The sequence below is a fragment of the Drosophila melanogaster genome, assembly GCF_000001215.4.
Source record: "Drosophila melanogaster chromosome Y 211000022279681 sequence".
In the NCBI taxonomy this organism is placed as follows: Eukaryota; Metazoa; Arthropoda; class Insecta; order Diptera; family Drosophilidae; genus Drosophila; species Drosophila melanogaster.
Window position 1 is genome coordinate 1,361 of NW_001845031.1, and position 350 is coordinate 1,710.

Below are 350 nucleotides of genomic sequence, written 5' to 3' on the forward strand. Positions count from 1 at the left end.
TTCCGAAGTCAAGCGCTTCAATGTTCTTCTAGGAATGACGTGATTTTTTACTCCACACAAAAGAAAGCAGAAATGTTGTCCGATATATTGTTGTTGCAATTAAACAGATTCCGCAGTGCGTTGATATGGCCAGCTACCACCTACTAATACACCTCATACACCTCTGCCCTAAATACTTGGTCAAAGTGTTCGGCCCAAGCTGGTCATTTCAAGCTCTCATTCGAGTAGCAAAGCATACTTTTCGTTAATAGTGGTAATTACCTGGGTTTAATAATAATATTAATCAATAAAACATTCAATTCAGTTTTTTCTTAATATTTAATTTTAAAAGAGTTTCCAAAAGTGGTTTC